The sequence below is a fragment of the Miscanthus floridulus genome, chromosome 6 (genome assembly GCF_019320115.1).
Source record: "Miscanthus floridulus cultivar M001 chromosome 6, ASM1932011v1, whole genome shotgun sequence".
Classification (NCBI taxonomy): domain Eukaryota; kingdom Viridiplantae; phylum Streptophyta; class Magnoliopsida; order Poales; family Poaceae; genus Miscanthus; species Miscanthus floridulus.
In genome coordinates this window covers 24248573-24261637 of record NC_089585.1, presented here as the reverse complement: position 1 = coordinate 24261637, position 13065 = coordinate 24248573, and the positions used below count along the sequence as shown (strand labels likewise).

Below are 13065 nucleotides of genomic sequence, written 5' to 3'. Positions count from 1 at the left end.
ACCATCCAGGTAGCCCGGGCCGGCGACAGGCGCAGCGGCCAAGTGGTGTGGCTGCTCGCGCGGTATGGTCGGTCCGGCCGCGCCACGCAACAGGGCGTGGCACCGCCGCGCCAGAGTCGGTGGCGCGGCAAGACCCGCCACGTCAGCGCCCCCCCCCCCCCCCCGGCTGGCCCGTGCCACGTCAGCCCTGTGTCGCGCCACCATGCATGGCGCGGCATAGGCATTTAGCCGCGCCAGGGCAATAGGCGCGGCCAAAAGTGTTAGTTTAAAAAACGACAGTGTTAGATTTAAAATTATATTTAAAAAGAGTTAAAATTAAAAAAAATCGCCAAATGTTCATAAGGTTGCCAATTTAACGGGCCAGCACCGGGCCGAAGCATGTTTAGCGGGCCATGCCGTGCCGCCCGCCGTGCCTAAAGCGGCCCAGGCACGGTCCTAGTCATCGAGCCGTGCGAGTCTGGGTCCACTAGTCACCGGGCCGTGCTGTGCTCGTGCCAGGCTAAAATACATGGCTTCGTGCCGTGCCAACGGGCCACGAGCTACATGGCCAACTATACAGGCAACTAAGCATGTCCTAACAATAAACTTAGCACAATATAATAAGAAATAGAAGTGGCGATCACGATTTGGTTGACTGCACAGGAATTATTGATTTGGCAACTGGAAATGGGGGAGCACAGAATTCATTGGTTTTGCATTTGACAATTGGAGAGAGGGAGGTCTCCGATGCATATGGTACATGTACACACTTGTTTAACGATGTATTGATCCTGTCGACTAGGAGGTTCGGCATACGTGCAAGCCGCTTTATTTATGCTAGTATATGCTAATATATATGCTCCTTCAATTCAGCACTCAATTAATCAACAACCTATTATATATATATACATACATACATACATATATATATATATATATATATATATATATATATATATATATATATATATATATATATATATATATATATATATATATATATATATATATACACACATATGTGTGTGTCTATATATACACACACACAAATGCATGACCTTGCTAGCTAGCTGCTGGGGCTCTGAACAGTACAAGAACGACGTCACCACATCCTGCCATGGAAGCCGTCGGTGGGAGTACGTTCATATTGATTGATTGAATTCGTTCCCTTCCCCCGATCAATCATGCATTCTGCGAATGAATTATTGAATGTGTGTCGCCCGGCCGGCCCCCATCGTTCAAACTGCAGCAGATCCGTTAACCGTTTTTCTTTCTCTTTTTTCCCCAATAGGCAGTGTGACGTCCTATTCAATATAGGCTTTGTTCGGCTTATCCCATATTTGATTTGTTCAGCTTCTTTTTTTAGTTAGGATAGTTTTTTCTCTCACAACAATTCAGTCAGAACAGTATTTTCAGCTAGTTTCAAATCAGCGAACATGACCATAATAACCGTCCACGGAACGGAAGAAGAGAAGAGAAGAGAAGAGCGAGACCCGGCCCCATCAGTGGAGATCTCGTGTCATGCATGTCTCCAGCTAATTCCTCGCGATTATTTTTCAAGGAATGATGATTACGTACCAAGTGTGTGATGGTCCCGATGGATCGATCAAGTTGCAAAATCGTGTACAATCGTGCTGCATCCATGATGAGGTATAGCTAGTCGATCGAGTTGCATGCATGTACGGCAGAATTGGCACCTACAGTACTAATCCATAGTTTATAGTCAACTAGCGTGGGCGCCCACGATTCGCGTGGGGAGTAGGGCAGAAAAAAAAGGAAAAAAAAAATGGAACGGGTGTATATATTTTATAAAGGGTGTATACTGTTTTGTATTGGGTTTGTACTGTTCTGTATCGGGTTGGTATTGTTCTTTGTCGGGTTAACACTGTTCCTTGTTGGGTTGAGCGCTGTTTATCGCGGAACCGACCACTGTTCATCACGGATCCAGTACCCGGTACTACCGATCTACAGTAATCTCAGTCATCATCAGATAAAAAATCACGGTCTCTCCTGGATTTTTATCTAGTTTACGTGCAGTGCTCTGCAATGTGACTTATACTTATTAGCCAACTTATCAGCTATAATCTACAGTATTTTTCTCTCACAACGAAAATATTTTTAGCCAGCTTATCAGCCGAACAGCCGTAACCTGTGAGCGCGAGATCCTCCTCGTCACTTGCTGGTGGAGCTGTAACAGAACAGTAGTCAGCATATGCATGTGCATGATTAAATTATGCCAGTACTAGTGCACTACTCTAGTAGCACTAAGAGCAACCGCAATGTATATAGGCTAAGTAGTCTATATAGGCAGTTTTTATGTCAGTGGACTATAGTTATTGTTATCTCCACAATGTTTCATCCAACAAGTAGTCTATAAGATGGGTCCCATATGAGATAAAAAATTCTTTCTCTTTACAATCCTGTGTAGAATCAAGAAAGAGAGAGGGAGGAGTGAGAAAAAGTAATATTTTTTATTTCTTATGGGTAGTCCATAAGCTTATGGGTACCTTTTGCTATGGACTACCCTATAGACTGATCTTACAATATTCCAGCTACCTGATAGCAAATATTTTAATCCTATAGACTAACTTATGGCAAACATTGCGGTTGCTCTAAGAACACTCCGGAAGACCCAGCCATGTTCCCATGACACTATGACAGATTAGGAGTACACCTATAAAAAAAAAAAGGAGTACACCTACAGGATGATTGTTTCTGTAGTGAAGTACTAGTACTACTAAGTACGTTGTCGATGCATGATTGGCGTGACAGTGCGATGATTAGAGAGAATAACGAAGATGGTAAAAACCCTTCCGCTGAATCCCTGATACTCCTACAAAACATCATGTACTAAAGGACCGTACCTTTCCTGTTTCCCGTGGGTGTTTTTGTTTGGCATACCATCGAGGTCCTAAAGTATTTTCTTATTCCAAAGCAAAGCAGACAGGGATCGGGTATTTTACATGAACATACCTCAGTCTAGAAAATAATGTTCTACAATTGCCTATTTTACACGACACACCGGCCGGGATCGGATATTGAGCGTACGTTGTGCTTGTGCTATTCTAGCTGCCATGCAAGTCCCAACACAAGATCGTACGTAGGAGCTGCCAACTACCATGGTTCCAACATCCAAATCTCCACAGCGCCGTGTTACTCTAACCATAGCACCAAGTGTTACTCGACAAGCTCTTCACTGTGATGCACTTCATTTTAGCATTTGAGATTGTTTTACAACGGTGAAGATTTTGAATGAAGTCTTTTTTTAATTTGTAAATTCTCCATTTACTATCTTTTCATGTGTACTTTTGCATATCCTGTAAAAGAATTCTAGAGTGCCAAAACTTGTGGAACTTGTTAAATTAAGACCATCTTGCTATGATGCATTAGGAAACGTTAACATTTTATTATATTTTGGCAATCGTATTATTTGAGTTAAGAACCACCACAGACACATGCTAATTTTGGAGTACCTTTTGTACTTGCGGCTAGATTAGTTGGAAGCGGGCTATATAACTTGTGTTTTTTATTGGCTTATTTGTATATGGGATCAACTATATGTTGTTAACTATCTATTGCACACTATTATATTGCACGGTTTGAAGTATTTATATGCGGTTCAATTCATTTGGTCTAAAACTATCGAACTAGCTCTTTAACCGATTCTTTATGGCTGGACCAATGAGCCAGTGAAACGATAACATCATCAGTTCAATGTCGGATCAGGTCCTAATAACTATTGGTTAAATAGCCATGCTATTTTTTTCTAGAATAAACCCACGGAAGATGGAGAGGGGGAAATGTGAAAACAGGAAAAATCATGTGACAAAGAGGGCACGAAAGTCCAAGCAAAAAAATAGCTTCACCCAAGTATCGCCGTCTCAAACAGTCTTGAAGATGAGAAAAAAAAATATATTCTTTTTACTGCTCATATATATATGTATGTATTGAGGTGTATATCATTTGCACTAACTAATCACCTCAACCTTATTACCACCCAAAGCCCCAAGAAACACAACAATGGACAAATGCTGCATCAAAAAGAACTAACAAACATCTAAACCTTGTACGCTGCTTGCTGTCATGCTTCATGATGATGCCCTCCGATCCACCATTGCCCCTCACCTGGTCACTTGGCATAAGCCATCCGATCGAAAAGTGAAAAAAAAAGAGAGAGAGAATATATGATTTGTTCTAGCTTCTTTCCCTGCCATATCATACATTTGGTCGATTTCTGCTTGCTACATACACCGACATAACCCGAAAAGGAAGAAGAAGAAAAAAGGAGTAGAGTAAGAGGAGGATGAATGAACACATGCACGCACGGCGAGTCGGCGACGCTTAGTTGTCGCCGCCGCCGTTGGCCTTGGCCTTGGCCTTCCTGAGGTGCGCGATGGCCTTCTTGAGCGTCGGCCGGAACCTCTTCATGTCCAGCCGCACGTCCTGCTTGTCGAGGTAGGCGTCCTTGAGGGACTCCCAGCCCTTGCTCTTGATCCCTTTGGGGTCCGTGAAGATGGGGTGGTCGCGCGGGTACTGGTCGATCAGCGTGCTCTCCTCCAGGCGTGATCCGGTACTCGAGGTAGCGCAGCCCCATGTCCCTGGAGGGGCCGCGGAAGTAGCCCGCCACGAACTCCAGCCCGCCCAGCGGCACCACTTGGATGACCACCCCGCCCGTCGGCACGAACACCATGTTGGTCAGCCCGGCGCCGTGCACGCCCATGATGGCGTCGCAGCTGTTGGCCAGCTCCGCGAAGGGCGCCACCTCGTGCGTCCCCTCCGACACCACCACCTCGAACCCGAGCCTCTCCGCGCCGCGCACGATCTCCTCCGTGTTCACGAACCGCCGCGTCCGCGCGCGCGCGATCAGCAGCAGCCTCGGGCGCTTCGTCGGGTCGGCGGCCGCGACGTCGCGCGGGAGCCCGTAGGTGGTGCGCATGAACTTGGTGAAGTCCAGCATGGAGTAGCCGTTGGGCGCGCGGCGCGGGTCGACGCTGAAGTCGTCGTGGCTGGTGAGCCCCACCTGGACGTGCCGGAAGCAGTGCACGCGCGGGTCCTTGTCCAGGTCGACCACCTCGTAGTTGGAGATGGCCTTGAACACCGGCGAGAACTTGCCCACCCACCACGCCTGGAGGTTCGTCACCAGCAGCCGCACCTCGCCGGAGTACTGTCGTGCCGTCAGGAACAGCGGCAGGATCACGTCAGTGAACGCGTGGAAGTAGTTGCCCGTGTACCCGCGGTCCGAGAACACCAGCGCCGGCACGTCGTATCGGTCCGTGCACGCCGGCGCCTCGCCGGACACCGACTGTACAGTCACCACGCGGACGACGTGCATCGCGTTCGGGTCCGCCTTGCGCGGGTACGGCTTGATGCGCCACGACTCCGCGCGGAAGGTGCGATCGTCCGCACCCCGCGGCGCCACCAGCGTGACGCTGGCGTTGGTGCCCAGCACGCGGACGTCGCCGTCGAGCTCGCACCAGTCGATGCGGCGGTTCGAGGTGATGTCGCACAGCGGCTTCCACTCCCGCGCCGGCGTCTCCGAATCTGTGCAACCATTAAAAAAATCAGTCAAGCACGTTGCTTGTCAGCTAATCATGGAATGACCGGCTGGACAAGAAAAGGAACTCCAAAAGAGTGTTTTTTTTTTTCAATAGCAGCAAAAAGAGCTTGACGGAGAATGAACAAGGTTCATGGTAGACCACCGTCCACCGGACCCTAGGGAATTATGATCGCACGAGAGGCCTAGAAATGGGGCAATCCATCAGCTATTGGAACGGGATGATGCTGCCTACTAGTACGTTGCTCTCATCTCAAGAAAGGCGAAGAAGATGAGACATAGCGGCACGGACATACGTAGGGGATAGAGTGTGTAATCAAAAGCAGTGGTCCAAGAGCAGCAACAGCATCGGGCCCTGCGTTGAGATAGAAGGCTGCAAAAAAATGCGCGTGGGGAAGAACACTACGACTGGTAGTCTGACCAATCTTATTAAATGACTTGTCGCGTAGATAAAATACTGACATAGCAGCGTAATTAATAAAAAAAGAGAGCAAAAATCATAGAAATGATTTCTTCATGAAGAAATCAGGTCCACTCTTAACACAAAGCATCAAGAAACTATGAAATCGCCATTGGAGAGAAACCACCAGTTTCTAGGAGCTCGTGTCGCACTTCCATTGGAGAAAGAAGATAGAGTTGGAAGAGAGAAAGAAAAAATAATTATTATTACTCATAGAAACCATAAGTTGGAAAGCAGTACTTTTTTTTATGTGATATTCTATGTTATAGAAACTACTAATTTCTTTTATTGGGAAAGCCCTGGATCCTGAAGAATTGCAAGCACGGTCTTTTCTCTTCTCCGTGTCTCACACTGGTTGGGTTAGCTAGCTGCTTATGGAATAATTTGACAGGAGAGAAAACATCTTTTTACCACAAAAGAAGAGAAGAATCAGGGAGGATACCTGCTTGCTTAACCTCTGGAATCGCTGGAATATGCTGATCAGCAGGAGCTTTGAGCTCTTGCGTACCAGGAGGAATCTGCTGCGGGGGAGAAGGGAGGATGGCAGGGTCAGAGTGAACCACAGAGGGCGAGCTGCCATTGCTGCTGCTTGTGGTGATGGCGGCGGCGGCGGAGTCTTTGCTCCTCTTGGAAGGATTGGCAACAGCATCCTGTACCTGCAGCTCCTCGTCCTCAAGACCACCTGACCAAGAACACAGCAGCTCGTTAAAATCCTGCATTTCCCCTTCCTTCCCCAAAGACGGAAACAAACAAACAAACAAAAGAGCGAGCAAAGCATTTATTTTGCTTGAATGAGTATATACTAATACCAGTAATAAGTTAGCAGTTGGAGGTTGAGTGATTGCTTTCTCACCTGATTCTTGCGTGCTGTTCGCGGCTTCCTCTGACGACACGGGAGGAAGAAGACCGGCAGCGGGGGCGTCATCGTCCTTGGCAGGAACCGCCTCGCCCTTGCCACCCGCTGCGGCAGGATTCGCCGCCGCGGAAGATGCATCACCGCTGTCCCCCACAAAAGTCTCGTCTCTCCTCGTGTCCTCCAGCGGCGCATTGCGGCCGGAATCTGACGAGAGGGCAAAAGAACCTAGCGATTAGCAGCCTGTTCGGAGACCGATTGCGAATTATTTACTGCTGGCTGGTTTGGTGCGAGAGAAAAACACTGTTTTCGGCTGGAAATTTACGATCGTTTACGAGCAAACAACAGGCTGTAGGGGGTGGGAGGAGAACGGGAAAAAAACAAGTCTTTTTTATCGGATTTTGGGCTTTGCGTGCAGCGGTGCAGGACGGTGGGAGTACGGGGGGCACATGAGGCCGGACAGGTTGACCCCCACCCCCACGGAAGGGCAAGCACGGCCACTCAATCTCGAAACAACAGGCGATGCCTTGCCGGTGGTGTTTACCTGGCGCCGAAGAGGAAGCCTTGCCGTCGACTTTGTCGAGCACCTCGGCCTTGCTCCCCTCCTCGGACATGGACAGCGCGTCCGGGTCCTGCACGCCCAAATCTGAACGGAAAGAAGGTCGTCAGGTCAGGTCAGGTCGTGGATTGATTGGTACAGTAACCTCGTTACGGATGATGGGATCAGTTAATGTGAGTAGGGAGTTCGTCTTGTACTTGGAGGAGATCCCAGGGATTAGCTGACGGCTCACCTAATCGCTGCTTAGAGTTGGAGGTGTCGGCGGCGGCGCCCACCAGCGAGCCGATCCCAGCCGCATTGCTGGAAATGGGGCTGACTGCTCGAGCAAACATTATTCACAAACATCCAAGGAGTTAGCAGCAGCAGCCATGGATTGCAACCGGGGGATGGGACGGAGGGACAGATGGAATCCGCTGCGGAGACTTACTCATGGCGATGCGGATGGCGTCGAACTTGGCGGTGGAGAAGTAGGCGCAGGTGACGAGGAGGAAGCCCGCGACGAGGCCGAGCCCGAACATGCGGGGCTCCACGCGGCTGAAGCTCTTGACCAGCTTGCCGCCGTCCTGGTGGGCGGCATAGCTGTACGGCAGCTTCCCGCCGCCGCCGTCCATCCCCATGCTCACCTCCTATGCCCCTGCCCCGGCCCCCTTCTATCTCCAGAGCAGCAGCAGAGTAGCAGAGCCTCCCTCTCTCGTGAGCACGCGGCACGGCACCTGCTGGCAGCTGCCTAGCGCCACACAGACAAAAGCCCCACGCCAAAGCGTCGGAGCTAACGCGGCGAGGCGGTGCGCGATAACTTGCGCTCGTGAGCAGTGAGCTGGGGGCGGGGCGTGGATGGACGAACGAGTGAATACGGCAAGGCGAGGAAGAGGTGGGAGGGGGAGAAGAGAGGAGAGCCTCCGGGAGGGGTGGCGTCCGTTTCGTCCATCTCTCCCCACCTCGCCACCTCCATTTATTCCTCTCCATAAACTCTGCCCCCGCCTCGCCTGTTAACAGTAGATCGCCATCACTCGTATTTTACTTCTTGTGTTTTCGGGAACACCATTCTCCTGCCCTGCCAAAAATAAAGAACGCACGCAGCTGGACTGGAGCTTTCCGAGAGAGAACAAAAAATATATATATAGTATTAAAAAATGGAGATTTTTTTTAGAAACATTAAAAACTGGAGATGGCTGACCAGCGGGCACCGGCAAGTGTAACGTGCGGGAAAAAATGGGCCGCTGGGTGCCTGGACCGGATGGGGCCCGTGTAACGCTGCAGACAGACAGACAGGCTTGCTGACACGCAGTGCATTATTGACGGCTCAAGTAGCCGCCGCGGGCGGCCGTCGACGACGAGGTCGAGCATCGGTGGTTCGCGAACGATCCAGGGGCCTTGGTGTAATTTTTTTTTCTTTTTTAGGTCCTTCGCGAAGTTAGGTTAGGACGGTTTTCTCTGTATCCTTTACGTACATGTCTGTATTTGAACGTCTGGGTGTACGTTTATTTACTTAGAAATACAGATACGCATTATAAAAAAAATAGCCGCCGCGGCATCCATGGAGAACGGAGGGGCCAAAGCTCCAGAACCGACGGTGCACGGCCGCATGGCTCCATGCGATGCGATGCGAGATTGGGAATCTGTCTCGGAGCCGCCTTGGAGTGGAGGCCGAATTTTTTTGGTTTTTTGCAACTTTTTTTGAATTTTTTTCACAAATATATCTTTGGAGGTATGATTTTAAAATCTAAATTCTTACCTCGGCGCTATCATTGATGGCGCCGAGTTTACACGTCCCGGCGTCATAGATTTTGACGTCTAGGTCTTGGGCTCGACGCACATGTGGTGGTGACTTGTCAGACAGCTTGGCGCCGTAGATCTTGGCGCCGAACTTGGCGCCATGGTTATTGGCGTCAAGCCGTGTCTTACGTATGGGTCCTCCCTTTCTTTTTCTCTTTCTCTCTCCCTCCTTCCCCAAACCAGCGCAGCCGCACCGCCGCCGCCGCGCGTAGCCCCGACCGCCCGCGCCGGCCCTCGCCCGTGCCCGCCCCCGCGACGCGACCTCGCCGTCGATCCTGTCCTCCACGTCCGTGTCGCATCGTTGCATTGACTTGGACATGTAAAATTTTTGAACATGTAATGTAGGTGCTTAGTTAGTTTGAATTGTCGTGCTACTTAGATTATTTGGTAGTTTCTAGTAAATGACATGATGTAGATAGTTGATTTAGTCAGTGAGATAGATATAGTTAGATAGCTAGTGGCATAGGTACATAGATATAGTTATTAGATAGCTAGTTGATTTAGTTAGTGAGATAAATATAGTTAGATAATTAATGATATAGTTATTTAGGGTGTAGTTGGTTAGTATCTATTAGAGAAGTACTATATAACAGCCACTTAAGACTAAACGAACTGTATTTTAAATTTTGTTTGAACTACTAGATGGACAATCTAGTGAGCATATATCATGGAGGCACCGTGGAAAGAGATCGCTATGGATATGTTGAGTTTGTTGAGATGCAAAGCGTGCTTGTGTTATTCAATGAGAAGCCATTGTTTAATGAGTTAGTTACAAGGGCTCGGAAGGAGCTACATTACCATGGTGCTGCTGATGATGATGATGACATCACAGTGGAGGGTGTACTTCACCTAGGTTTCCCTCCCAACATCCTTATGAAGATAATCCCAATTGGATATGCAGACCAGTGGGAGAACTATGTTAGATCGGCTATGAAGTGATAGTTCTAAAGTTTGGACGTGGTTGTGCGTCGGGTGTTTGTTGATCCCATCCCTCATGGGTTTTCCTCACCAAAGGGTCAGCAGGCATACTTCGACCCTCTCGTCCTAAAACCTGATATGGATGTGGAGGTTGCACCAACGGTTCCTGTCGGTGTCTCGAACAAACACCAACTAGTAAATTTATAATTGTTGCGCGCTAGGCTCGGATGGTGTGCTAAAGGACACAAGGTTTATACTGGTTCGGGCAGAATGTCCCTACGTCTAGTTTGCTGTTGCTCGTGTTATTAGTACCGAAAAAGGTTTGTAGTAGAGGGTACAAACGGTCGAGAGAGGGACATGTCCCAAGTCTCTGATGAAAAGGTCGAAAGGACGCCAAGAGCTCGATTGCTTCTTGGTTATATGTTGTGCGTGGAATCGATCTGTCTCTCTAGTGGGGCGTCCTGCTCTCCCTTTTATAGACCAAGGGGGGAGCATGGGTTACAGATGGGAGAAAGAGAAAAAAACCAAAGGTAGAGAAGGTCCTTCGAGGGTGCCGGGTCTTTCTTTTTCCTTGAGCCTGCCCTGCTGACATGGCAGACCATGCCAGGGATAACATGTTTCCTTGATCCTAATAGGGCCGGGCTCTGGCTTTGTCTCAGCGAGTGGTCATGTATCATCCTCTCCCGGTGGATGGTGCGGTGTGTCAGGGCACCGAGCCATGACTCTGCGGGGAGTAGACGGGGAAATGACTATACGCCTGTTACTATAGATGATGTGAGTTCCTCCTTGGATTATAGTGGTTGCCGTATGCCTATGCTAGTATCCGCGCCCGACGGCTGATGGTGGCGCCTACAACACTGTAGGACAAAAGTCGACGCCTACAACACTGTTCAGGCTCTGTTAAGTCGAAAAGGGCTTAAAGCGCCTGTCCCATCATATCCTAACGGTACCTTCCTACGGGCATGCAGGGCATGGTCCTCGGTACTGCGATTAACTCGAATGTCCTGTCGTACCCTGTGCTCATCATCATGAAGGAGCAGGATGCAGTCATCGGACGAGGTGGAGCTAGCCCTCGGATGTCGGGTGGGGCGGAGCCAGCCCTCAGACGTCAGACGAGGTGGAATCAGTCCTCAGCCGTCGGGCGAGGCGGAGTCTAGCCCTCAGGGGTCGGGCGAGGTGGAACCAAGCTTCCGTTATTCAGGCAAAAAGCGTAGTAGCGTTCTTGTCTGACCGGAAGCGTCAACGTTCGATGGTTATTAGTTCCACCTTATTGGGTATCCCGGTATTAGGTCACCGACAGTAGCCCCCGGGTGATTCGGATAGAATCGCCTGGGTGGTATTTTGACTTGCCAGAGGGTGCGCGCGAGCGCACCAGACGGGTGTAGCCCCCAGGTGATTCGGGCAGAATCGCCTGGGGGGTATTTTGATTTGCTAGAGGGTGCGCACGAGCACACCCGTCAGGTGTAGCCCCCGAGCCCCCGGGTGATTCAGATAGAATCGCCCAGGGGGGTAATTTTGGATCCTTCACAGGTATGGCTGTGAGATTTGGTTTGTCAACTGGGTGGTTTAAAGGAAACCCTTGTATCCCATTCGTGGTGATTCATCCAGGGTTAGCCTGGTTGGGACTTGATTGCGCATCAAGGATCCCTTGAGGCTTGTGTGCCTAAGTTTCGGCTGCTCGTGGGCCCATCCCTCGTTAGGACGACCGTCGAGACTGTTGGGCCGGCCCTTGAACTCCTAGGCCCGGGCGGGCTGGAAAAAAACTTTTTGACCCATATCCCCTCTGTGTGAAAAGAGTCCTGGTCTGTCTAGGGAAGGCGAAACGTCTAGCGTGATATTGGTGAGAAAGGATAGGGATCGCGGGCACATATCCCGTGACGTGATGTGGCAGTGTATCATGGTGGGCTCAGTGACCTAGGTGGGCGGTTGCTCTTCTCGCATCCGTCGCCCCTATAAAATCGAGGGGTTTGCCCCTAGGGTTCCGTACTTTGCCTGCTCGCCTTCGCATCGACAACCTCCGTCGCCAATCGCCTGAGCCTCCCGCAGTCACATCGCAACCGCCGTCAAGCTCGCATCCGCATCGCAACCACCGTTAAACTCACATCTACCCCCCTCCCAATCATTTCAATGGAGCCATGGTGCAGATCCAACATCACCCCTCAGCGTCTGGAGGGCCTCGTTCGCCATGGCCTCCTTTGCTCGCTGACCGCCGTCGAGGAGTGGCGGCTGCCCGGTAATGAGGACAAGCCATCACCGCCCGAAGGGTATGTCATGTCCTTCGTTCACTTCCATGAGCGGGGATTCACCATACCTGCTCACAAGTTCCTTTGGGGGCTGTTGGATTACTACCAGGTGGAGTTGCAGCACCTTACTCCCAATGGGGTCTAGCACATTTTGGCGTTCATCGCCCTGTGTGAGGGGTTCCTAGGGATTAGTCCCCACTTTGACCTATGGTGGTATCTCTTCGTCGTCAACCTATCGAAGAAGCGGGTTGGGAAGCAAGAGCTGAGCATGCCGATGGGATGTGCTAGCATTCATCTCTGCAACAACCGGGTGAATGAATACCCATCGATGCGTCTATTGACCTCCAACAAGCAGTGGCATTCACACTAATTTTACGTCAAGGATGATGTTGCGGCCCCCTTGCCAGTGTTCTCCGGGCATGTCATCGAAGAGGTCCCGGGGCCGTGGAAGTGGGGTGTCTCGAACAAAGACAAGAAGAAGATCAAGGACCATCTCGCCGCCCTCCAAATTCTAAAGGAGAGGGGCATGAAGGGATCGGGGATTATCGGGGCTAATCAAATGCAGAGGGTGGCGCTGCTGATGAGCCACGTGATTCCCTTGTACCTGATGGTGCCCAGGGCGTCGCTCGAAGGGACGACGCTTGTCGACGAAGCACTCCCCCGCCATCAAAGTGGTGCAGCGCATCAAGGAGGCAATGAAGCCTTCGAAGGACAACACCGATG

At 50.3% G+C, this 13065-nt stretch overlaps 1 pseudogene; it reads right to left on the bottom strand.

Moving 5' to 3' along the window:
• Positions 1-4162: 4162 nt before the first annotated feature.
• Positions 4163-8393, bottom strand: LOC136461878 (beta-1,2-xylosyltransferase XYXT1-like; annotated as a pseudogene).
• Between the last annotated feature and the right edge of the window lie 4672 nt (positions 8394-13065).